This window comes from Macrotis lagotis, chromosome 1 (genome assembly GCF_037893015.1).
Source record: "Macrotis lagotis isolate mMagLag1 chromosome 1, bilby.v1.9.chrom.fasta, whole genome shotgun sequence".
In the NCBI taxonomy this organism is placed as follows: Eukaryota; Metazoa; Chordata; class Mammalia; order Peramelemorphia; family Peramelidae; genus Macrotis; species Macrotis lagotis.
Window position 1 is genome coordinate 298,204,224 of NC_133658.1, and position 26,557 is coordinate 298,230,780.

The 26,557-nt window shown below is 37.7% G+C and overlaps 1 protein-coding gene across 2 annotated transcripts in view; it reads right to left on the reverse strand.

Annotated features, from left to right (window-relative positions):
* The window catches only part of CX3CL1 (C-X3-C motif chemokine ligand 1), a 72,471-nt gene that overhangs the window by 5,585 nt on the left and 40,329 nt on the right, over positions 1-26,557 (reverse strand). The gene's annotated exons all lie outside the window — the stretch shown is intronic.

Sequence of the window (26,557 nt, forward strand, 5' to 3'; positions counted from 1 at the left end):
ATAGATAGAATGCTGCCAGATGATTCCTAATTTCAGCTTTTTTAATGACATTGGCCCTAAATATTGTCCCTTTTTCCTTAGGGCTTTGATGTTGGACTGGAGTCAATACCCATCTTGGATTCTGATTCTGAATCCTTGTGATTCATTGTTCCCACCAAACTAAGGACTGCATTTCCAGCATCAAGAACAAAGAGAACAAAACAATCCCATTTCTGTCCCACAATGAAAGAGTCAAGGGAAAAGGATTACTTATTTGGGGGCCATTTGGACTCAAAGATAAAATATTTTTTGTCATTTCCTCTTATAAAATGAATGGTCTTTCAATGGAATCCATCACATCTTTCAAGTGTAGTTGGAGACAAGAAGGCAGAGATTGCTAAAGCTGACTCAGGCCTTTTGGATGATCGGAACAGTTTTGGATACCCAGGTTTCTCCTATCTGTTGAAGTACAATATCAATGTTTGTGAAATTCCTGTATAGAAAGGGATCCCTGACCTCCTTCTGGGCCCTGAGAAATTCCTTAGAAATATAACTTTGGCTAGGCACCTTTGGGTCTGAGAATAGTCTGATAGGACACAAGGGGTCATGGATATACCATAATATTGTCTAAAGATTTACAAAGCACCCTTGTTAGCCTAATTGTCTTGCTGTATCTGCTAAATTCCAGGACTGTCTCCCCCTTCCCCAGATGTGACTGGAACCATAAGATAGTAAATTCCTGACTCCCTCCGTCTCAGACGATCATTATACAAAGACCCTGACACTTTCTCACCCCTATCTATATAAGAACCCTATGTTTACATATGTATATGTCAAGATAATATATCTAACTGCTGTCTTTGCTTTTCTGTATCTTGCTTGCTTTCAGTACCGCCCCCCCCATCAAAACACTACAAAAACCCTATCCCCTGAACACTTAGGTACTGTCTGATTTGGTTACTCAATCCCCAGATAGTCCCCAGGAATATTAAAGATCTCCAACCTTATCAAATTCTGGCCTCTGTCTTGCTCTTTGGGTACAACATTTGGAGGCCCCAGCAAGATCTTGGTGTTTTGTGTCACCAAAGGAGACCACGGGAGCCTCGAGTTTAGGTTTGAACAGACTGTCTCTCCCTTTCCTAGGGGAGCTGGCCCCTGATGATGTTCCAGGGTCCCCAGGACTAGGTAGACATAGTCTTAGTATGAACCTCTCCTCGACTGCAATCCCCCATTCAGCCTAAGTGGAGATGCTGTTACACCTCCGGAGGTAAGCTTGTTCTGGTTCTGGGTCTAGACTTTTGGTTGCAGGGGATTTCCATATCAGACATGATGTCTGGGTCCCCTCTTTTGGGTGCTCCTTGCGATAGCAGGGACACATTTGGTCAGCCTTTGGGAGGGCAAGATGGTCGGACACAACACTGAAATCTCCCCTCACGGCATTCCTGAGATGTCAGGAATTTGACATTGGCCTGTGTTTGTGGATATCTGTTGAGCTTGTCAGTTTGGAAAAATCTGTTTGTTTGTGTGATTTGTGCTTGTGCCTCATCTGTCTTTATGTGTTTAGATTGTCTATTTATGTGTGTGTTCAGGTTCTTCTATTGATTTGTTAAATGGGGAGAAAAGTTCCACTAAAATTGTCCTTGGGCTGCCACATTTAAATTGCTGCTGTTTGTTATTTTGGGCAGCTAGATTTTTAGTTATCTAATGCCTTCACTGGCTCTCCCCTTGAGCCTGCTTCCTGCCTGTGTTACAGTGGGTAATCTGATCCCTCCCTCCTCACTTCCAAGAGGGACTTTTTATTTTTATTTAAAAAAAGGAATGGATTTTGGTGTTAAATTGATTGAGGCCAAACTACTCACCCTGTTATTTGACTATTATGAGAAGGCTCCCCCCAATTCCTTGTTTATGTTCCCTTCTCCTTCCCATTCTCCTTGATTCTGTGCTGCCAGAGTGTTTCCCCCTCCCTCCCCCTTTCGGGGAGAGAGCTACTTCAGGAAGAATTAGTAACGAAAGTGTTAAAAAGGACCTTACTTTGAAGTTAGAGAAACAGCAAATATTACCAAATATGTTAAAAAAAGAAATCATAGAAAGAAATGCTATTTTAATTTGAAAATAGGGAAAATAAATTTCAGAAAGACAAGTCAGGTTAATCCTAAAGTGTATAATGTGGTTACCAAGATGCCTGTATAGGGGAAACTAAATAACTAATTTTTTTCCAGAATGATATGGCATCGTTAGAGCTTCAGGAGTTTATCAATATAGATTCAGATATTGTTAGTTATTGCAGAAAATTATGGGACATGTAAGGGTTGAAGAACAGAAGACCAACCCCCCCCCCCACGAAAGAATCTAGGATGGTCTCTCTATCTCTATAAAAGTTATTCAGTTTACTCTATTTCAAGAAGGGGAGCAGGGAATATTTTAATTAGGCTAAGGGATTTTTGAATGACTGCCTTCTCCAGGATTTTAGCAGTTATAATCAAGAAATGTTAAATATTAAAACCTTGGAATGGAAAATGCACTGTGAAAAGTGGAATCATATCTGTAGTTTATATAGCTGTATAAGCTATGTGATTCTAGTTTGGAATAGTATGAATTAAAGTCAAGAAGAGCTAATGAAAAGGAATGGTGTAAAATGTGAGTTGTATAGTTTGAGTAAGAGATTCTGAAAGTACTGGAAAGAAAATCCAGACTTAGAGACAACTGGGGGTTCTTTTGAAATATCTGTTAAGTAAGGAAAGTAGTAAAAGTATGTAGACAGAAGGTTTGAGCAGGGTTGATTTTGTACACCAAAGATGGATTTTGGGAACTTTGGAAAATGGTGTACAAATCATTATGAGAAAAGAAGAAAGTATAGAACTATAAGCCTATAGGGAGATATGTGTTTATATGAGATTGGGGTGATTTAAAATTGCATTAAATTGGTACTTTTTTGCAATGTTTGGCAATGAATTGGTTAGAAAAATAATAAACACCATAAAGTGAAAAGTTTCATATGAAAGCAATTGCTAGGTAAATGTTAATTTTATTATGTTATTAATTGATCCTATAATGTGCTAATCTAAAGATACATATAAATTGAATTAAGGGGTTTGTAAAGAATATGTTTGAGTTTGGATTCTGATGTTTTATGTTATGGCTCCTCCAGAGTCATGGGAATCAGGACAGACTTGTGAGTTAGCTTTAGAATAACTAAACAAGAGGAAGTTAAGATTGGAATGTGGTTCATGTATTTGGGAAGAATCTGGAGTGAGTAATGATAAACAGTAAAGGTAAAGAATTAGTACATATCATTTTGATATCTCAAATTGTGGGGAATCTCTCATTCCTAATTTAAGAAATGTTGGTCAGTAAAGATAGAAAATTCTTATAAGTGAGAGCATTGAGAAGTTAGAATTGCACTGATGAAGATGAAGAATTGTAAGGGGATAATAGATAGAGTATGTGGCCATGAGGAGTTCATCCTGAGAGTCATTGAGACCTGGGACAACAGGAATGTCCATACCAGAGTGCTCTGAACTCAGGAAGGAGCTCTGGCCCTTCTCTCTCTTTGTTCTCCTGCCTTTCATCCTTATCTTGTTGAATATTCTCAGGAAGGACCTTTTGTCCTTATCCCTCTGCCTTTCATCCTCATATTGTTCAACTGTCCCAGGAAGGAGTTCTGGTACTTATCTCTCTACCTTTCATCTTTATCTTGTTAAAGATTCCACATTTTTTCCAGGATACAGACCTTTTGTGGCATGCCCCTTATACTTCCACAGGCCTGGAGATGAGGGATGCTGATACAAGGGGACTAGGCTTATATATACCCTTATTTCAACTATGTAAGTCAGAGATGTAGCATATACCTGCAATAAACTCCTTGCTTATCTCTCACTGGTTGACTTTCATTATTGAACATGCGGGACATATCCGGCGGAGCTCCCTGAAGAGTTGTGTGAAATAAACTGAGACCCGGCTGCCCAGAGTGGACCGCAACAAAGAATTTACAAACTTTTTAGGCTTTTGAAAAGAAAATGATTTAAGGCTAATATGACTTTTGGAATCTAAAAGAAGTATGGAGAAAATCTTATAGTCATAAAAAGGGAGTTTTTTTAGCAACTCCCTGGTCTTAATTCTGTGTATTTTAAAGTTTTAGGGAATAAAGAAAACATACATGCAATTTAAATACTCTATGTACAATTAGTAAGCTTTGTATAAGAACAATTTAAGCTATACTTTTTGAGATTTTAAACTTATTTTATAATGACAAATGAATTGAAGTTTCACCTATCACATTTTGTTTTAGGATTTTGCAAGGCAAATGGGGTTAAGTGGCTTGCCCAAGGCCACACAGCTAGGTAATTATTAAGTGTCTGAGACTAGATTTGAACCCAGGTACTCCTGACTCCAGGGTCGGTGCTTTATCCACTGCACCATCTAACCACCCCCACCTATCACATTTGTAAAGATTTTGTTATGAAAAAAACAACTAGAGACTACCTTGCCAATGGGTTATAGTTCTCAAGGTCATTTTGGTCCAGAAAATTTGTGAAAGGCTTTGTTTTTCACTTCATGTTTATGAAAGGGAATATTTTTTAATTTAATATTTATTCTCATTTTGTACAAATAATGTTTTTTATACATTAATAAAATATTATTGTTGAAGAGTAAACGAAATACCCCATCCCCCCAAAAATATAGACTCACTTGAGTGATAAAGTAAAGGGGAGAGAAAAAAAATTAAAATTAAAAACAATAATAATAATATTAGTAATAATTGTAGGTATGGCCATGTGGCGCAATGGGCGGAGCACCAGCCCTGGAGCCATGAACACCTGAGCCCACATCTGGCCCCATACACCCAACAATCACCCAGCCATGTGACATGCAAGCCACTCCAACCCCACTGCCCTGTGAAAAAAAAAAAGACCCAAAATAAAATAAAATAGTAATAATAGTAAGGGCGGCTGGGTGGCGGACAGAGCACTGGCCCTTGACCCAGGAGCACCTGGGTCCAAATCCAGCCTCAGACATCCAACAATCACCCTGCTATGTGGCCCCAGGCAGGCCACCCAGCCCCATTTGCCCTGCACCCCCAAAAAATAATAATAGAAAATGTGCTTGAGTCTTTGTTCAAACACCAAGAACTCTGTCGCAGGTGGATCACATTCTTTATGACAACTCCATCGCAAAAGTTACTTCCATATTTTTCCACCATTGCCATTGCTGATCGAAATTCCCTCCTTTTGTATTTCTCCATTATCATGTACTATATTTCTTCTCTCCCCTTTCACTCTGACTCTGCTGTAGGGTAGCTGAGTGGCACAGCAGACAGATCCCTGGCTCTGGGCCCAAGAGGCCCTGAGCCCCCCATACCACCCCTTAGGCCCAGCATCCATCTGGCCCTATGGTCCCAGACAGGCCATCCAATCCCAGCCCCTTGCAAGAAATAAAAAAGAAAATGTGTTATATCTGGCCTCTCTCCCCCCCAATGGTCCATCCTCTCCTCCATCATTCACATCCCCCCCTTCCCCCTGTCCCCTGCTCTCCTTCTTACTCCAGATGTCTATACCCCATTGAGTATATATGCTGTTTCCTCTCCTAGCCACCTCTGATGAGAGCAAAGATTCCCTCATTCCCCTTGCCTTTCCCCCTTCCATATCATTGCAATAGCTCATTGGAATAAATAAAAATCTTATTATATGAAATATCTTGGCCTATTCCCCCTCTCCTTTTTCTTTCTCCCATTACATTTCCCTTTTTTCTATTGACTCCATTTTTACACCATATTTTATCTTCAAATTCAGCTTTCTCCTGTGCTTCAACTATAAAAGCTCCCTCTACCTGCTCTATTAACTGAGAAGGTTCATATGAGTATTATCAGTGTCATTTTTCTATGCAGGAATACATGCAGTCATCATCAAGTCCCTCATATTTTCCCCCCTCTCCTCCAATCTCTATGCTTCACCTGAGTCCTGTATTTGAAGATCAAACCTTCTATTCAGCTCTGGCCATTCCAACAGGAACATTTGAAATTCCTCTGGTTCATTGAAAGTCTATCTTTTTCCCTGGAAAAGGACATTCAGCCTTGCTGGATAGTTGATTCTCAGTTGCATTCTAAGCTCTTTTGCCTTCTGATATATTATATTCCAAGCCCTACAAGCTTCCAATGTAGTTACTGCTAAGTCCTGTGAAATCCTGACTGCAGCTCCACGATATTTGAACTGTGTCCTTCTGGCTGCTTGTAATATTTTCTCTTTGACTTGGGAGTTCTGGAATTTGACTATAATATTCCTAGGGTTGGTTTTTTGGGATCTCTTTCTCGGGGGGGAAATCTGTGGATTCTCTCCATTTCTATTTTGCCTTCTGCTTCTAGAATATCAGGGCAATTTTCCTGTAGTAATTCTTTGAAAATGATGTCAAGGCTCTTTTCCTGATCATGGCTTTTGGGTATTCCAATAATTTTTAGGTTATCTTTCCTAAGTCTGTTTTCCATATCAGTTGTTTTTTCAATGAGATGTTTCACATTTTCTTCTAATTTTTCATTCTTTTGGTTTTGAAGTATTGATTCTTAATTTCTGGTAAATTCATCAATCTCCCTGAGTTCTATTTTTTGTCTGAAGGATTTGTTTTCCTCAGAGAGCTTTCTTATCTCTTTTTCCATCTGGTCAATTCTGCTTTTTAAAACATTCTTCTCCTCAATAACTTTTTGAACTGTTTTATCCATTTGACCTAAGCTGGTTTTTAGCATGCTATTTTCTTCAGCATTTTTTTGGATTTCCTTGACTAGGCTGCTGACTTCATTTTCATGTTTTTCCTGCATCTCTCTCATTTCTTTTCCCAGTTTTTTTCTAACTCCCTCATTTGATTTTCAAAGTCTATTTTGAGCTCTGTCATAGCCTGAGCCCAATTTCTGTTTTTCTTGGAGTCTTTAGATGCCAGAGCTTGTGCTTCCTCATCTTCAGACTGAGTATTTTGATCCTTCTTGGGCTCATATGCAAAATATTTCTCAATGGTGTTCCTCTTGTTTCTCTGCTTGCTCATTTTCCCAGCCTTTTGGGGGGCTTGCTGTTCTATGGGGGGGCCTAGACTGCAATCAGAATCTGAATGTGGTCAGAGACCCAGAGTCCTGTTCCAGGGACAGAGGACAGAGCTCTGCAGTCTCTCTCTTCACTCCCCTCCCTAGGTTCAATGGGCTTATGCTCTGGGTGCTCCTGCTTACCAACTCTGCCTGCTTCTGTTTCCTGGAACTCGGCTGTGCTGGCCACGCTGCTCTCTGTGTGCCCTGAGGGCAGGGCTTCACATGTTTGCTCTGGCAGAGATTCCCTACTGTTCCTCCAATTTGTGCCTGATGCTCCCTGGGGTGTAGCTCAGGAAACTCCCCCACTGCTGTGAGCCATGGCTCCCAGTGCTCTGGACTGCCTCTGGGAGGCTGAAGTTCTTTCACTCTGGCGGGCCACCCCTCCGGCAGGCCGTCCCTCCGACTCCGGGGAGCAGAGCCTTTATGCTCTTTTCCGGGTTACCTTGAGTAGGAGAACTGCCTCACTGGGTCCCTCTGTGGGTTCTGTCTCTTGAAAATTTAGTTAGAGTCCTTAGCTTATGAGTTTTATGAGAGAGCGCCTAAGACACAATCCGTTCTTCGAAAGGGAATATTGATATGTTAGATCAGTGTAGTTTATTATCTGTTAAAAAGAGGAAATTATACATATAACTGTAACACTGTCATAGGTAATAAGTGTACATTGGACTTTTGAAATTATTGTGTAAAACTAATTTTAAAAATTATGTAACCCTAATTAGATGACTTATCAATAAGTAAGATTGAAAGGTGTTGTCAAACATGTGATCTGCTTTTGGAAATATAAATTATTTTATTGTAATTAATGATTGTTAATGAGGGAAATTATCAAAGCATGATCCTCTGGGTTCCCTGAAAATTTTAAATGATGTGTTGGACCTTGCTCTAGATCTGTAGGTCCAGATATAAATGTAATAATGGAAAGATTATTTTGAGAAATCTAGTTCTTAATGTGTTACACCTATTACTGTTTTGTTAAATTTAGAGCCCTGGGGCAGCTAGGTGGCACAGTGGATAAAGCACTGGCCCTGGAGTCAGGACTACCTGGGTTCAAATCCAAGCTCAGACATTTAATAATTACCTAGCTGTGTGGCCTTGGACAAGCCACTTAACCCCATTTGCCTTGCAAAATCCTAAACAAACAAACAAACAAATAAATAAATAAATAAATTTAGAACCCTCAGCCCCTGAATTTCCAAACCCCCTCCCCCCACCCCTGTCACCAGGTCCTGTCTGTTCCCCCTTGGAAAATTCCTTCTAGATCAAAAGAGGGGCATACAATAGCAGGGAAGGTAATGAACTTTCCTAGACCTATCTCCCCTTCCCCCTGAAGTAGCCTACACCCCTCTCAGAAGATTCCTTCCTTTGCTGAATAAAAAGAGGAGAAGAGGGTAGCAAGTAAAGGGGCCATGTGAGACATTCTGTATTGTTTTTATGATCTTAAAAGAAGAAAGGGAGAGGGGAAATGGATAGAGAAGCAAAAGGGAAGAATGGAGAATCATCTCATAATTAGAAAGAGCAGGGGCAGCTAGGTGGCGTAGTGGATAAAGCACCGGCCTTGGAGTCAGGAGTACCTGGGTTCAAATTTGGTCTCAGACACTTAATAATTACCTAGCAGTGTGGCCTTGGGCAAGCCACTTAACCCTGTTTGCCTTGCAAAAAACTAAAAAAAAAAAAAAAAAAAAAAAAGAGCAATTAGAAATCTTTACAAACAAGGAAGGGGTGGTAGGTTTTAGGCATCATTGGAAACTAACTTTCATCCAAAATGGTCAAAGGATAGGCAAAGGCAATTTACAGATGAGGAGATCAAAGCAATCCACAGCCATATGAAAAATTGCTCTAAATCATTAATTATTAGAGAAATGCAAATTAAAGCTTCTCTGAGGTACCATCTCACACCTCTCAGACTGGCCAATATGACCAGAAAGGAAAAACAATCATTGTTGGAAGGGTTGTGGAAAATCTGGGACACTATTATACTGTTGGTGGAGCTGTGAACTCATCCAACCTTTCTGGAGAAAAATTTGGAACTATGCCCAAAGGGCAACAAAAATGAGTATAACCTTTGACCCAGCAATACCACTACTGGGTCTATACCCTGAAGAGATGATGAAAAGGGGTAAAAACATCATTTGTACAAAAATATTCATAGCAGCCCTGTTTGCGGTGGCAAAGAATTGGAAATCAAGTAAATGTCCTTCATTTGGGAAATGGCTTAGCAAACTGTGGCATATGTATGTCATGGAGCACTATTATTCTATTAGAAACCAGGAGGGACAGGAATTCAGGGAAGCCTGGAGGGATTTGCATGAACTGATTTTAAGTGAGATGAGCAGAACCAGAAAAACACTGTACACCCTAACAGCAACATGGGAGTGATGATCAACCTTGAAGGACTTCCTCATTCCATCAGTGCAACAATTGGGGACAATTTTGGGCTGTCTGCAATGGAGAATAACATCTGTATCCAGATAAAGAGCCACGGAGTTTGAACAAAATTCAAGGACTATTCCCTTTCATTTAGGGAAAAAAAACAGATATCTTATTGTTTGGTCTTGTTATCTCTTAGGCTTTTTGTCTCTTCCTTAAGGATATGATTTCTCTCTCTTCACACTCAATTTGGATCAATGTACAACATGGAAACAAAGTAAAGACTGACAGATTGCTTTCTGTGGGGGGATGGGGGAAGGGAAGTAAGATGGGGGAAAATTGTAAAACTCAAATAATATCTTTAATAAAAAATGATCAAAAGAGAATAAAACACACACACAGACACTCAAAATACACAAAATTTCGTACATAAATACATCCAATTTAATAGGGATTTGGGGGGAACAGGGAAAGAAAAAAGGAGAGGAAGAGAGAGTAGATTTAGAGATGGATTAGTCATAAGAAAAAGGGGAACATTAAAAGGGATTTTAAAGAAAGAAAGATGAAAAGACTTTGAAACTATAATTGTCATCTGAGTAAGTGGGACAGAAGAGGAATGGGGAACAGAAATTGATTGCTTCAAATATAGAGTACTGATGAAGAACAGTTTTCTATTCTATGGTCCTCTTCCTTGTAAAAAGGTAGCAGAGAGAAAAGATAGGAAAAATAGAAGACAATAGGATAGAATTTAGTTATCACAATCATTCAATTATCACAATTATAATTATGAATAGAATGAACTCACTCATAAAATGGAAGAGGGTGGCAGAAAGCAGAATCTAATGATATATTAGTTTATAAAAAACACACTTGAAACATAAAACTCAGAATTCAAAGGGGTTGGAGCACAATCAATTATTCTTTATATGAATTAAAAAGCAGGGGTTGTGGTCATGATTTGAAACAAGATTAACATTAAAACCATAATTGACTAAAAGAGATAAGCAGGGAAACTATATTTTATTGACAGATGCAATAGATAATAATCTTAATATCAGTACTTAACATATATACCAACAGGCATATCATCCAAGTACTTAAAGGAAAAACCTAAAGAAGCTACAAGGGAAAAATAAAAAAATCATAATAGCAGGAAATTCAGAACTCGAAAAATCTAACTAAAAAAATAAAGAAATTAAAGACTTAGACAGAATTTTAGAAAAATTAGGTATGCTACACCTATAGCAATTATTGAAAGAGAAAGAAGTAAACATGTTTCTTAACTTTATAACATCTTCATAAAAGTTGAGGATAAATTAGGGCATAAAAACCTCAGAAACAAAAGCAGAACCATAAAACAATTCAATAAAAATAATATATGCAATAAAGACTCACTGAATAAATAATTAAGATTAGAAAATGAATAATGCAGAACTGGTAAATAATATTAAAAAATAAATAATTACACTAGAATTATTGACAACACTTAGACAACATACCAGAACATTTGGAATGCAACCAAAGTAGTCCTTAGAGGAAATTTTATAACTCTCATTAATAAAAGAAAATGATAATAAATCAATAAATTGATATTGTAACTAAAAATAAGGGAAACTAACAAATTAAAAGCTATATGTGAAAATAGAAATCCTGGGATTCAAAGAAGAGATTAATAAAATTAAAAATTTTTATTGGATTATAAATAAAGTTAAATTATTTTTTTAAAAAAATGAAACATATGGGACTTTGGGCCAAGATGGTGGAGAGAAGACAGACACAGTTCTAAAGTCTCCTGATCTTTCCCCATCTATCATATGAAACAAACCTTTTAACAGAAATCTGATCCACAAAACCCAGAAAGAAAAGCCAGGAGAAAGAAAATCTACCTCAGGATTTGTCTTCCGCAGTGTGGTTGAGTCCAGCTGGGTGAGTCCTGGCACAGAGGGCAGATCAGCCTGGATCAGCCAGATTAGCAGCTGAATTGGAGCCTGGGAGCCTGAGGGCCTGAGAGCCATACCTGCTTGATCAGCAGCAGGGCTAGACCATGGGGGCTTGAGTCAACTAGGGAGCAGAGGCACTGGTGTTGTTGCTGACCCTCTGGAGCTTGCCGACAGGGCTGGGGGGAGAGTTCTGGTGCAGGAGAGCTGTGGACACCATCCCTGGGCTCCTCTGGTCTGAGGAACTCTGAGTCCACACCTCCATTGCAGCTGAAGCCTCTTCCCAGAACAAACACAATTATAGACTACTTCTGCCTCAGGCACAGGTGTGGAAATTGGAAAATTTGTTGCAAAAGGTTAATGAAGAATACTCCTCCCTAAAAAAAAAGAATGGAGTCTGCAGAAACTAATGACTTCAGGAGACAGCAAAAGCCTGTTAAACAAAATAAAAAAAATAGAGAAATAGAAGAAAATGTAAAATACCTCATCAGCAAAACCACTGACCTCGAGAATAGGTCAAGAAGGGTCAACCTGAGAATTATTGGACTTCCTGAAAACATTGAAGAGAATAAAAGCCTGGACTTAATATTAAAGGATCTAGTAATAGAAAATTGCCCTGATATCATGGAACCAGAGGGCAAAGTAGTTATTGAAAGAATACATCAGGGGGCAGCTAAGTGGCGCAGTGGATAGAGCACTGGGCCTGGAGTCAGGAGTACCTGAGTTCAAATCTGGCCTCAGACACATAATAATTACCTAGCTGTGTGGCCTTGGGGAAGCCACTTAAACCCCCATTGCCTTGCAAAAACTAAAAAAAAAAAAAAGAAGAATACATCAGAATACAGAAAGAGATCCTAAAATGAAAACACCAAGGAATATTGTGGCCAAATTCCAGAACTATCAGATAAAAGAGAAAATCTTGCAAGGAACAAGAAAGAAACAATTTAAATATCAAGGAGCCACAGTAAGGATTATGCAGGACCTGGCTGCATCAACATTAAGGGATTGAAGAACCTGGAATGAGATATTTCGAAGAGCAAGGGAGGTTGGAATTCAGCCAAGAATCCACCATCCCGCAAAGCTGAGCCTTCTCTTCCAGGGAAAAAGATGGACATTTAGGAAATGGAAGAATTCCAAAAATTCCTGATGAAAAGACCAGAGCTAAATAGAAAATTTGGACATCAAACAGGAGGTTCAAGAAACACATACAAAGGTAAAAGAAGGGGGGGCGATAAAAGAAAAAAATCTGCTATCCATCCAAGAAGTTGAAACTGGCTATATCCCAGCATGGAGTAAAAGATTCTCATAACTCTTGAGAATTGTAATTCTAGGGGTGTCTAGGTGGCATAGTGGATAAAGCACCAGCCTTAATAATTACCTAGCTGTGCGGCCTTGGGCAAGCCACTTAATCCTGTTTGCCTTGCAAAAAACTAAAAAAAAAAAAAAAGAGAGAGAGAGAGAGAGAATTGTAACTCTAACAGAGAGAATATACCTAGCCAGAAGTAATGGGCACTCATGAATTATCCATGAGACTGCTATCCAATGGGATGAAACTGGCTATAACCCCACTTGGGAGAAAGATTTTAATAACTCTCAAGAATTTTAACTCTGTTAGAATGTACTTAGCTAGAAGTGATGGATACTCATAATTTTCTATGACTCAGATGGAATGATTTTTAAAAACACTACCTCCTTAAAAAAAAGGGGGACAGGAAGGAGATGGGAGGAGGAAGGGGAGTGAATGGGGCAAATCTCATTACACTAAGAGGTACAAAATATCTATGGTAATAGGGGGGAGGAAGGGAGGAGAAACACTTGAATCTTCTCATCGGACTTGGCTTAAAGTCAACTTACACACATACTCAGTTAACTTAAAAATAATCTAACCTTTCAAGTATTAAAAGTGGAAAAGGGGAGGGGGGATGGAGAAAGGGAGGGGGAGGGGGAAAGGGGGAACTAGCAAAAGGAAGGGAAGGTGGGACAGCTAGGTGGAGCAGTGGATAAAGCACTGGCCCTGGAGTCAGGAGTACCTGGTTTCAAATCCGGTCTCAGACACTCAATAATTACCTAGCTGTGTGGCCTTGGGCAAGCCACTTAACCCTATTTGCCTTGCAAAAACCTAAAATAAAAAGGAAGGGAAGGGAAAAGGGAAAAAGGGAAAGGGGAAAGAAAGGGGAGGGGGGTGATATAGGAGGGCAAATACTGAAGGGGGTGGTATTCAGAAACAAAATACTAGGGAAGGGGAAAAATACAAACAGAGGGAAGATAGCATGGAGGGCAATGAAGAATTAGTAATCATAACTTTGAATGTGAATGGGTTGAACTCTCCCTTAAAACATAAGTGAATAGCAGAGTGGATTAAAAACCAGAATCCTATAATATGCTGCTTACAAGAAACTCATTTGAAGCAGAGAGATACATATAGAGTAAAGGTAAAAGGTGGAGCAAAATATATTTTGCTTCAGCTGAAGTGAAAAAAGCTGGGGTAGCAAACCTTATCTCAGACAAAGCAGCTGCAAAAATAGATAGTGTTAAAAGAGATAAGGAAGGGAACTTTATCCTCCTAGAAGGTACTATAGACAATAAAGTTATTTCAATAGTGAATATATATATATATATATATATATATATATATATATATATATATACACATCCAATGGGGTAGCATCCACATTCTTTTTTTTTTTAGGTTTTTTCAAGGCAAATGTGGCTAAGTGGCTTGCCCAAGGCCACACAGCTAGGCAATTATTGAGTGTCTGAGACCGGATTTGAACCCAGGTACTCCTGACTCCAGGGCCAGTGCTTTATTCACTGTGCCACCTAGCCGCCCCCCAATAGCATCCAAAGTCTTAGAGGAGAAGCTGAAAGAACTACAGGAAGACATAGATAGCAAAACTCTACTAGTGAGAGACCTCAACCTCCCGCTCTTAGATCTAGATAAATTGAATCATAAAATAAACAAGAAAGAAGTTAAGGAGGTAAATAGACTTTTAGGAAAAAAACTAGATATGGTGGACTAATGGAGGAAATTGAATGGGAATAGAGAGAAATATACCTTTTTCTCTGCAGTACATGGAACTTATATAAAAATTAACAATGTACTGGGACATAAAACCCTAATGATCAACTGCAGAAAGGCAGAAATAATGAATACATCTTTCTCAGATCACAATGTAATAAAAGTCATATGCAATATTGGGCCAAGGAGATATAGACCCAGAACCAATTGGAAACTGAATAACCTCATTTTAAAGAATGAATAGACCAAAAAACAAATTATAGAAAGAATTAATCATTTTATCCTAGATAATGACAGTAATGAAGCAACATACCAAAACCTATGGGATTCACTCAAAGTGGCTCTCAGGGGATATATTATAGCTTTAAATGCTTACATGAATAAATTAGAGAAAGAGGAAATCAATGAACTAAATATGCAACTAAAAAAATTAGAGAAAGAACAAATTAAAAATCCCCAATTAAAAACCAAATTAGAAATTCTAAAAATTAAAGGAGAAATTAATAAAATCAAAAACAAAAAAACCCCTATTGAATTAATAAATAAAACTAAAACTTAGTTTTATGAAAAAACCAATAAAATTTATAAACCTCTGGTCAATTTGATTAAAAAAAGAAAACCAAGTTGCTAGTATCATAAATGAAAACGCTGAACTCACCACCAATGAAGAGGAAATTAAAGTAATAATTCGGAATTATTTTGCCTAACTCTATGCCAATAAATTTGATAATTCAAGTGAAATGGATGAATATTTACAAAAATATAAGTTGCCCAAGTTAAATGAAGAGGAGATTAAATATAGACTAGGTGCATTAGCAGGAAATGATTATAGTAATATGCTGTTTGATAAACCCAAAGAGTCCACCTATTGGGATAAAAACTCTCTCTTTGATAAAAACGGGAAAATTGGAAGTTAGTGTGGAAGAAACTTAGATTAGACCAACACCTCACACTGTTTACCAAGATAAGATCCAAATGGAAACAGGATTTAGACATAAAAAAAACAATACTATAAGCAAATTAGAAGATCAAGGACTGACTACCTGTCAGTTCTATGGAAAGGGGAGTAGTTCATGACTAAGAAAGAGTTGGAGAACATCACCAAAAACAAACTAGATGATTTTGATTACATTAAATTAAAAAGCTTTTGCACAGATAAAACCACTATAACCAAGATCAAAAGAAATGTAGTAAATTGGGGAGCAATCTTTATGACTAATGACTCTGACAAAGGACTCATTTCTAAAATATACAGAGAACTGAGTCATATTAAAAAAAAAAAGCCATTCCCCAGTTGACAAATGGTCAAAAGATATGCAAAGGCAATTTACAAATGAGGAGATCAAAGCAATCCACAGCCATATGAAAAATTGCTCTAAATCATTAATTATTAGCTAAATGCAAATTAAAGCTTCTCTGAGATACCACCTCACACCTCTCAGACTGGCCAATATGACCAGAAAGGATAATGATCATTGTTGGAAGGGTTGTGGGAAATCTGGGACACTATTACACTGCTGGTGGAGCTGTGAACTCATCCAACCTTTCTGAGAGAGAAATTTGGAACTATGCCCCAAGGGCAACAAAAATGTGCATACCCTTTGATCCAGCAATACCATTACTGGGTCTATACCCTGATGAGATGATGAAAAAGGGTAAAAACATCACTTGTACAAAAATATTCATAGCAGCCCTGTTTGTGGTGGCAAAGAAGTTGAAATCAAGTAAATGTCCTTCAATTGGGGAATGGCTTAGCAAACTGGTATATGTATGTCATGGAACACTATTGTTCTAGTAGAAACTAGGAGGGATGGGAATTCAGGGATTTTCATGAACTTATGCTGAGTGAGATGAGCAGAACCAGAAAAACACTGTACACCCTAACAGCAACATGGGGGGTGATGTTCAACCTTGATGGACTTGCTTGTTCCATCAGTGCAACAATCAGGGACAATTTTGGGCTGTCTGAAATGGAGAATAACATCTGTATCCAGATAAAGAGCCTTGTAGTTTGAACAAAGTTCAAGGATTATTCCCTTTCATTTAGGAAAAAAAAATAGATATCTTATTGTCTGATCTTGTTATCTCTTATATTTTTTGTTTCTTCCTTAAGGATGTAATTTCTCTCTCATCACACTCAATTTGGATCAATGAACAACATGGAAACAAAGTAAAGACTGACAGGTTGCTTTCCGTGGGGGTGGGGGGTGGGGGAGGGAAGTAAGATGGGGGGAAAAATTGTAAAACTCAAATAAAAATCTTTAATAAAAAAGAAACATATGTACAATTAATTTATTTTTAAAAGGAAAAAACAAATTATCAGTATCAAAATAAAAAATTTAAATGAAGAATTGAAAAATATTATTAGAAACTACCTTGTCCATATTTTGCATTATTTATGTTTGTTCAGTCTAGGACTTGATTTCAAACTACTATCAGTGGATTTATTCTTCCACTGGGCAATTTATTTCAATTCTCTAAGTCTTCCAGCTTAGAATCTTGAGATTGCAAACTCTTATCTTTAACTTCCTTCGCATTCCCCCCCACCCCTCTGACCCCATAGGACCCAGAACTGGGCTCTGCATACAGGTAGAGTCTGATAAATACTTTTTGAAGAATTAAAAAAAAGAACTGGCCTGGAAAGACAGGAAGACCTGGGTCTACCAGCCCAGGACAGGGCTACTGGAAATGAGTCACTAAAACTAAAGTATGTTGTTTAGACTCTAAAGGAATTTAGATTCATCTCTGTGACAGTCAAACACTGATAAAGAAGAAGGAGGGGAGATCAAGTGAAGGCTGTTGGAGGGTGCTTGGTGGAAAGGATTGTTTATCCTACCCAACCCCTAGCACCAGTTTTCACATCTGAGCCCAGTATAGACCTGGGCATGGACAACTGACTGTATTCTAGCTGCTCCTGGAATAATGTGACAATATCAAGGCTAGAAGGAACCCTAGAGTTCACATCCTGTCTTATTTTATTCCAGTCACTTGCAGTGGAACAAAACTAATAATAATATGTCCTGAGGGTCTCAATTACCTTTTCTGTAAAGTGAGGAAATTGGATGAAATGACCAATGAGAGCCTTCCTATATTCCATGGTTCTATGTTTCAAGGCCCTCCAGTTGCTCAATTCTAGATGCTAAGACAATATACAAAGTGTTTCACTTGTATTAGATAAGCTATTCCTCACAACAACATTAAAAGATCTAGTGGGGGGAACAAGGACTGCATCACATCCACCTTCCTGGAAAGACAGTTAAGAAATAGTAGTAAAGGGTTGTGCCTAAAAGGATCTAACTTTGTTTGTGTCATGGACTCCTTGGCATATTATTATCAAAATTTTTTTAAATTTAATTTTTATTTTTCCAATTACATACAAAGGTAGTTTTCAACATTCATCCATTTGCAAGTTTATAAGTTCCACATTTTTCTACCATCCTCTCTTTCCTCCCCCTCACAGGGCAACAAATAATCTGGTAAAGTTATACATGTTCAATCTTATCAAAATATCTTTTAAAGAAAGTTCAAGAACCATTGTCCTAAGGTTACACAGTGAGAAAATTGATTTAATGAGTGAAATTCTAATCAGTGTTAGTCAACTCAATATGATTTTAGAAGAGGTAATGATTGTTAGTCATAATGAATGTTTACAAATTTAGTCATCTAATAATAGGTATAAGAATAAATAAGAATAATGTATTAATCCACATACTGTAAAAGTTGTAAAAGAATATAGATTCTAATAGAAAGGTCCTATAATAGAACTCAAAATTTCATTAACGCTTACTTGTGTAATTACAAGAGCACTGACACAGATATCTCCTTTCTGTTTTGCTTAAATTCCATAACCAAATTATGCATGGGTGGTTGTTATGATATGGAATGCTCTGAGAAATATAATCTTGAAACAGATGTATAGCCATATCATCTTCTCTTGTCCAGTCTTAGGAATAGCCCATCCACCTTGTGACCACCTAGCCGCTATCTCCAATATTAGAGATATTCCTTACTTCACCAAACTCATGACCCTGCTGATATTTGTTTTTGTCTGTTTTAGTGTATGTCACATACCAAATGATGGAATTATTCTGTATTTGAGACCAGTGTTCTTGTTCAGGCTATAAGGAACTGTAAAAGTTGGTTGGTTGTTCATCATTCTTGAAGAGGACCAAACTGATATCACTATTTTAGAGTCAAATTAAAATGTGTCAGACTGTGGCTGCTCAGACCAATATAAGCTCAAAATGTTCTACCAAAGGTCGGGCACAAATAGGCCATGTGAACTTTTGGAGTGAATTCTCTAAATTTGTGCATCTTGCATTTCTTTAGGAAAACATAAAAGTAGTGCCCTGGAAGGAGAGGGCATCTCAAATCGTGAGGAAGATCTGAGGTCCACTCCAATAGAGAGGACCGTAAACCTTTTAATAAAAGGCCATTGGTTCAGAGCTCTGCCTCAGTCTCCTTTATAGGTGAGACAATTTTAATCACCACATTATGGGCACCCTGAGATGGGGCCTCAACTTCTTTTGTCCAGCCTCAGCAAGGGACCCAACCTTGAATGTTTGCTAATGGCCACCCCTCCCCCGCCCCACACTGACCCTGGGGAGTTTGGACTTCCCTCATTACCTGCACTCAGATTCTCTGAGCTTGAGGTCTCCTCAAGATTTGTGAGTCTAGATTTACCCTAAATTAATTTTCTTTAAGAAGGGTCCCTGGGGGGTGGCTAGGTAGTACAGTGGATAGTGCACTGGCCCTGGAGTCAGGAGTACCTGAGTTCAAATCTGACCTCAGACACTTAATAATTATCTAGCTGTATGGCCTTGGGCAAGCCACTTAACCCCATTTGCCTTGCAAAAACCTAAAAAAATAAAAAAAATAAAAATAAAAAAAAAAGGGTCCCTGGGGAATGACTTGTAACCTTATAAATTTGATGCAATTCTCTAAATAACTTTAATTTAGTTTCAAATCTTTAAAAAAATTTCTTAGTTTTTAATTAATTCTTATATCTGTCTTTCATCTCTTCAATTTCTAATATGGTCAGGGTTGGAAGGAGAGAAAAATAGAGATTTATCCTTTTTTAAAACTTTTTTTAAAAAGCAGCCTGTTTCTTATAATTGATCATGCCAAAAAAAAAAAAAAACAAACCTCTTGAGAGCTTAAATGATTACAGAATTTTTAAAAGGAAAACTCATTTTCTGAGCCTGAAAAAGTTTCAACTAGCCAATTTCAAAGTCTGAAGTTTTAGGGTATCAATCAGACTTTGAAATTGGTTTTAATTTTAGTTGGTTTTAATTTTAATTGGTTTTAATTTTAGTGCTGGATAAAGGTATACTAAAAAAATTGCATTTAAAGTTTGGGAAAACTTATTGCAGAAAGGAATTTTTTTTTAATTGAACCAGATTATGACAATATAACACTGTATTGTAAAGAAGTATCACAATATTTTTTAACCCATTTTCAAACATTTAAATGGTTTATTTTCATATTACATTAAACTTATTGTGAAAATAAACATAAATCCCCCTCCTCCCAAAAAGATAGAGAAATCTCAAGAAAAATAAAGTTAAAAAAAAGTGTACTTCAGTCTGTGTTCAGATACCATTGTTTTTGTCTCTGGGATGGGTGGCATTCTTTATTATAAGTCCATCAGAAAAGTTACTTCAATATTTTTCCTACAGTTGCTATTATTAAGCATATTTCCTTCCATTTTTATTCCCCCCTACTCCCATTTATTCTAATTTTTCTCTCATATCACTTTTTCCTCCTCAGAAGTGTGCTGTATCTCATTACCTTCTTCCACAATCTTCCCTCTCTTCTATCACCTACACCCCTCCTTCTCTCCACCTGTCCCCTTTCTCCCAGCCCTTTCCTCTCCTTTTTCCCTGGAGAGTAAGATAGATTTCTATACCTTATTGAATGTGTATGTTATTTCCTCTCTGAGTCACTTCTAGTTTGGTGGGGTTTTTTTTTTTGGCAAGGCAATGGGGTTAAGTGACTTGCCCAAGGTCATACAGCTAAGTAATTATTAAGTGTCTGAGGTCAAATTTGAACTCAGGTCCTCCAGACTCCAGGACCTGTGCTCTATCCACTGTACCCCCTCACTTCCCCCTCTGAGCCACTTCTGATGAGAATGAAGGTTCACTCATTTCCCCCTCACCTAATCCCCTTCCATGTCATTGAAAAAAGCTTTTTCTTGACTCTTTTACATAAAATATCTTAGCCCATTCTGCCTCTCCTTTACCTTTCTCCCAGTACATTCCTTTTTCACCCACTGACTCTATCTTTATAATATATTATACTTCATATTCAGCTCCCTCCTATGCCTTGTCTATACATACTCCTAACTGCTTTTATAAATGAGAAGGTTCCTATGAGTTATCAGTATCTTCTTCCAATGAAGGAATATACACAGTTCAATATCATTAAATCCCTCATAATTTGTCCTTCCTATCCACCCTCTCTATGCTTTGCCTGAGTCCTATACTTGAAGATCAAATTTTCTGTTCAGCTCTGCTCATTTCCACAGGAAAGTTTGAAAGTACCCTACTTCATTGAATGTCTATCTTTTCCCCCTGAAAAAGAATGTTCAGTTTTGCTGGGCAGTTGATTCTTGGTTGTAGTCCAAGCTCTTTTGCCTTCTGGAATATCATTTTCCAAGCCCTACAAGCCCTTAATCTAGATGGTGCCAAATCCTGTGTAATTCTGACTGTAGCACCAGAATTATTTCTTTCTGACTGTTTGTAGTATTTTCTCTTTGACTTGGGAGTTCTGGAATTTGACTATAATATTCCTGGGAGTTCTTTTGGGGTGGTGGTCTCTTTTTTTTTTTAGGTTTTTGCAAGGCAGATGGGGTTAAGTGGCTTTCCCAAGGCCACACAGCTAGGTAATTATTAAGTGTCTGAGACCGGATTTGAACCCAGGTACTCCTGACTCCAGGGCCGGTGCTTTATCTGGGGGGGGTCTCTTTCAAGAGGTGATCAGTGGATTCCCTCAATTTCTATTTTACCCTTTGCTTCTAGGATATCAGGGCAATTTTGCTGAATAATTTCTTTTTTTAAAAAAATTTTATTTATTTATGGCAATTGGGTTAAGCGACTTGCCCAAGGTCACCCAGCTAGGTAATTATAAGTGTCTGAGACCAGATTTGAACCCAGGTTCTCCTAACTCCAGGGTCCATGCTCTATCCACTGCAACACCCAGCTACCCTCTGGATTATATCTTAAAAAATGAAATCTAGGCTCTTTTCCTGCTCCTGATTTTCAGGTAGCCTAATAATTTTTAAATTATCTTTCCTGTTGTAGTGGCAAAGAATTGGAAATTAAGTAAATATCCTTCAGTTGGGGAATGGCTTAACAAACTGTGGTATATGTATGTCATGGAACACTATTGTTCTATTAGAAACCAAGAGGGATGGGAATTCAGGGAAGCCTGGAAAGATTTGCATGAACTGATGCTAAGCAAGATGAGCAGAACCAGAAAAACATTGTACACTCTAACAGCAACATGGGGGTGATAACCAACCTTGATGGACTTGCTCATTCCATCAGTACAACAATCAGGGACAATTTTGGGGTATCTGAAATGAAGAACACCATCTGTATCCAGAGAAAGAATTGGGGACTTTGAACAAAGACTATTACCTTCAATTTAGGAAAAACAGAAAAACATTATCTTACTATACAATCTTGCTATCTCTTATACTTTATTTTTTTCCTTATCACATTTTCTTCTCTCATCACATTCACCTTAGATCAATGTATACCATAGAAACATTGTAAAGATTAACAGACTGCCTTCTGAGTGGAGGGGGGGAGGGAAGGAAGATTGGGGGAAAAATTGTAAAACTCAAAATAAATAAAATCTTAAAGAAAAAAAATTATCTCTCCTGGATCTTTTTTCCAAGTCAGTTGTTTTTCCAATGAAATATTTCACATTTTCTTCTAGTTTTTCATTCTTTTGGTTTTGTTTTATTGTTTCTTGATTTCTCCCAAAGTCACCAGCTTGCCTTAGCTCCATTGTACATTTGAAGGAGTTATTTTCTTCAGATAACTTCTCTCCTTTTCCATCTGATCAATTCTGCTTTTTAAGGCATTCTTCTCTTCACTAACCTTTTAAACTACTTTTTCCATTTGACCTAAACTGGTTTTTAACATGATATTTTCTTTGGTATTTTCTTATATCTCCATTACCCAGTTGCTGACTTGGTTTTTGTAATTTTCCTGCCTCACTCTCATTTCTCCTCTCAATTTTTCCTCTACCTCCCTTATTTGCTTTTCAAAGTCTTTTGAGCTCTTCCATAGTCTGAGATCAATTCCTATTTTTCTTGGAGGCTTTGGATACAGAAGCTTGGACTTTGTCATCTTCTGAGTGTATATTTTTATCCTTCATAGGTCCAAAGTAAGTTTCTATGGTCAGATTCTTTGTTTTCTGTTGTTTGCTCATTTCTCCAGTTTATGACTTGATTTTATCATACTTCCGAAGATTTTGGGAGTTTTGGGGACCCCACACTCCACACACACACCTACACACACACACACACACACACACACACACACACACACACAACACACACACACACACACCTTAATTCATCCAGCATCTTATTGACTGCTCTCCTGGCCTGTGCTCTGGTCTATGGGTGACCATAGGCACTTTCCTCTGTTCTGGAACAATGAAGAGGGTCCCTACTCCTCTGTGGTAGTATGGGGGCCCAGACTGCACTGGATCTGAGTATGGGCAAAGCAGCAGAGTCCTGTCCCAGGAACAGCAGAGAGACCTCTGCAGTCTCTCCCTAGCCCCTTACCCTTAATGTGAAATATCTCATTGAGAAAGAATTGACCTAGACAGCAAAAGAGTTCTCTTGCTCTCCCTCCAAGTCATCTCCAGATCCTTTGGACAAGAAGTCTGGAAACCACTCCTGCTGCCAAGGATTCAGGCTTCCCTAGGGACCCAGGTGCCCTGTGGACTGTTACTGGAAGGCTGAAGCTGTACTGCAGCTCTTTCCAACCCTGGACCTGGTGGAATTGACCATTCCTGTGGATCTACCAAGTTGTCTTGGGCTGGAAAATTGTTTCACTCATTCACTCATAGGTTCTGCTGCTCTAGAATTTGGTTAGAGTCATAATTTTATAGCATTTGGGGTTTTCTGGGGAAAAGCTTCTGGGAATTCCTGCCATCTTGGCTCTTCCCCACCACAGGTTAATTAGAAGGTAGAACAAGGAAATTTTAGACCATCTTTAGAAGAGAATAAAAATAGGTGAAATTGTAGTTTTATTTATCCTTCTGTTATTTACTACTTTTAAACCACCACTTAAAGGGTACCAAACAAGCCTTGACTAGGGAGCCTAAATTGAAAGTGTATCCAAATGCCTGTCAACTGGGAAATGGTTGGACGTGTTATGGTATATGAATAGTATAGAATATTATTGTTCTATAAGAAACCATAAATGGTCAGATTCTAGAGAAGCATGGAAATTAATTACAGGAACTGATGCTGAGAGAAGGAAGTGGAACCAAGAGAACATTGCATGCATTAACAGCAACATTGTGAGTTGATCAAACTTAATGTTTGCAGCTCCTCTCAGTAGTTCAGAAAGCTAGGACAACCCCGGGAGGTCTGTTATGGACAATGTTATCTATTTCCAGAGGAATAAAAACAGAAAACAAAACCCAAAAAAACTACAAAATCTGAATAAACACTATTCACTTTTTTAAAATTTCTCTTGTTTTTCCTTCCTATATCATAGCTTTCTTTCTTTTCCCTCAGTCCTAATTCCTCATATAGAAAATTACTGATCTGTAAATATGTTAAACAAAAATGTTTATGTACAATGTTTACCAGGCTTTTCGCTGCTGAGTGGAAAGGGGTGGGAAGGGAAGATAGAAGGAAATTATTTAACTTATGAATGTGTAGATGTATGTGAATGAATGTTAAAAAAAAAACTTTCATAATAAATAATTGGAAAAATAAAGTAAAATATCAATTGTGAAAAAAAGTGGATCCCAAAGTTCCCCCAGAAAAAAAAAATCAGAAAGCAACCAAAGGTAAGTAGGGTTCTACTGCAGTTTAAATCAATTGTTTGAGTAAATTAAAAACATAGTAAAGCTTGTATTGCAATCAATTGGTAAGTGAAAACAAGTCCAAACAGTATAAATAAATCTAAGATAAATTAGGGATAGAATCAGTGAAGATAGAATTGTGAAAAGAATATATATTTATTTTTCCCCAATTACACGCAAATGTAGTTTTCAAAATTGATCTCTTTATAAATTTTTGAGTTTCACATTTTTCTATCACCCTCTCTTCCCTTCTCCCTCTCCTTGGTAGTAAACAATATGTTAAAGGTTGTACATGGGCAATCTTGTTTAACATAAGGAATATGTATATTTATTTAGTTAGTTTTTTTGGCAAGGCAATGAGGTTAAGTGACTTGCCCAAGGTCACACAGCTAGGTAATCATTACTTGTTTGAAGTCACATTTGAACTCAGGTCCTCCTGAATCCAGGGTCAGTGCTTTATCTACTGCACCAACTAGCTGCCCAGGAATACGTATATTTAAAAGAAAGAATGCTATAGGAATAAATTTGAGCATGTATCCTAATAAAGGGTGCAACTAGAGAGACCCTTCTTTGGGATATCTTATGAGCCTGAACACCAAGTCTGTGACTAGAATTCCGCAAGTCTCTTATAAAAGCTGACAGGGATAGAACCTTCAGGACAGGGAGCCCTGTTTTCCATACCCTAAAAACAGAGAGGATAATTTAGTTATCATAGGAAGGGAAAAGGGGAAAGGACAACACTGAAGCAAGCCACACTTGTGACTGGAGAAGCAGGGCACTGTGATTCCAGTTGTAGAGGGTAGGGACTAGTGGTGAAGCCTTGTGACTCTTTAATAGGAAAGAAAGGTCCTTAGTAGCTTTCATGGTATTAGGGCTGATTACAGGGCCATTTTTTAGTAACTTCCTTGAGTTAACCTATTAATGATGACTTTGACAGTAAGATTGACTAGTCTGAAAGTCAGGAAAAGCCATAAGTGATATTAATGATCATAGGTGCTCAAGTTAGGTAAGATCAAATTAACATGAATCTATGACTATAAATATAAATATAAATATAAATATAAATATATATAGCTTGAAATTTTGAGGGAAAAAGAGAACTTGCAAATTATTTAAAACACAAAATAAATGGATTTAATTTTGAATGATCTGAAAGGAAATTTTTAAAAAATTATGCCCTGAGTCCTTTAGAAAAGTACAATCTCGGGGCAGCTAGGTGGCATAGTGGATAGAGCACCGGCCCTGGGGTCAGGAGTATCTGAGTTCAAATCCAGCCTCAAACACTTAATAATTACCTAGCTGTGTGGACTTGGACAATCCACTTACTTAACCCCATTGCCTCGCAAAAGCCTTCAAAAAAAAAAAAGAAAAAGAAAAGTACAATATCTGTCAGAGTTTTCTTGTAGTGTAATTTCTATGTCATTACTGTGCCATAGTTGAATCCTTAGTCATGCCCAAATGAATTCATTTGTCAAAATAGCTAGATAAAAGTTTTTTTCCAGCATAAAAGACATTAACTTTGAGGAGACAGATCATGTCTTCTCCAAAGTCATCCTGTTTACCAAAGTCTGTGATACACAACAATGAGGAACTTTTGCTGAATGAGTTGTTCTTGAGTCTATTTATCTATCACTTTCAAAAAAAAAAAGAAAAACAAAGTAATCAAAAAAAAACTGTGTGATTTAACTAATTCTAATTGTTCAGAAGCTCTTAAAGAAATTGGTATCAAATGTGCATTTTTGACCACTAAATAACCAAAAAGGGGTTTCCCAGAGGAATGAGTAGAAGAAAGAAAAAGTGGTGTTACAAGAGGAAATTAGAAAAGTTAAGAATGAATAGAAAGTTAAAGAAAGTTTGAGTCTCTAATGCATTGTTAGTGGAATTGTGAATAGATCCAACCTTTCTGGAGAGCAATTTAGAATTATGCATAAAGGGCCATAAAACTGTGCGTTTCCTTTGATTCATCAGTAATATTACTAGGTCTATCCCAAAGGGATCAAGAAAAAAGGTAAAAAAAAATCCCACATATACAAAAATATCCATAACAGCTTTTTATGTGGTGGCAAAGAATTGGAAATTGAGTGATACCCATGAATTAGGGAATGACTAACAAATTATGGTATATAAATATGA